Consider the following 911-nt stretch of genomic DNA (forward strand, 5'->3'; position numbering starts at 1 on the left):
CATTATTACACACTTGCGCTTATAATACTTACAAAATAAAAAAATATTTATGCCACGAAACAGAGACGCACTAGGGAGATTTGTGAGACAACAAGTAGAAACTTTAGAAAACTCTCCTAGTTCATCGTTTTCTTCCATTCGTTCAAACACTCCCGATTCACCGAGACTTCCCGAACCACCCACGATGGCTCATCAAGACGAAGTCCAACCAAGAACGCTACAGGATTATTTACATCCTACGCGTACAGCCACACCTTCATGCATAATGTATCCCAACAATATGCCAAATTTCGATTTCAAACCCGACATGATTAACCTCTTACCAACCTTCCATGGGTTGGAAAATGAGAGTTCGTACGTGCATATACGGGAATTCGAAGAGGTGGTGACTACATTCAACAATCGAGCTGATTTCACCAATATTGTGAGATTGAAATTCTTTCCTTTCTCGCTCAAAGACAAAGCAAAAAGCTGGTTGTATTTCTTAAGGCCTAGATCTATCGGAACATGGGACGAAATGACAAAAGCATTCTTTGCCAAATATTTCCTGCCCCATAAGACTAGCAGACTTAAGAGGCAAATCTCTACCTTCATCCAGAAAGACCATGAAACTTTCCATCAGGTCTGGGAGAGGTTTAGAGATTTGATAAATCAATTCCCACATCATGGGTACAAAAGCTGGCGTCTGATCAGCTATTTATATGACAGTCTCACAACCGGAGAAAGACAATTCGTACAAATGATGTGCAATGGCGAATTCCTTCAAAAAGATCCCGATGAAGCTTTTGAGTACCTCGACGATCTCGCTGAAAAATCCTACACATGGAATGGACCGAGTTCTATGGACAAGCCACGATAAACTGGAATCTACCAATTGAGGGAAGAGGACAACGTCAAAAGCAAAATTGAAT

At 40.9% G+C, this 911-nt stretch overlaps 1 non-coding gene across 1 annotated transcript; it reads right to left on the reverse strand.

The window, feature by feature from the left end:
- Nucleotides 1-565: 565 nt before the first annotated feature.
- On the reverse strand, nt 566-672 carry LOC133813594 (small nucleolar RNA R71). Its single transcript, XR_009884604.1, has one exon. It is a non-coding gene; the product is annotated as a small nucleolar RNA R71 (small nucleolar RNA).
- Nucleotides 673-911: the final 239 nt, after the last annotated feature.

This window comes from Humulus lupulus, chromosome 1, assembly GCF_963169125.1.
Source record: "Humulus lupulus chromosome 1, drHumLupu1.1, whole genome shotgun sequence".
In the NCBI taxonomy this organism is placed as follows: Eukaryota; Viridiplantae; Streptophyta; class Magnoliopsida; order Rosales; family Cannabaceae; genus Humulus; species Humulus lupulus.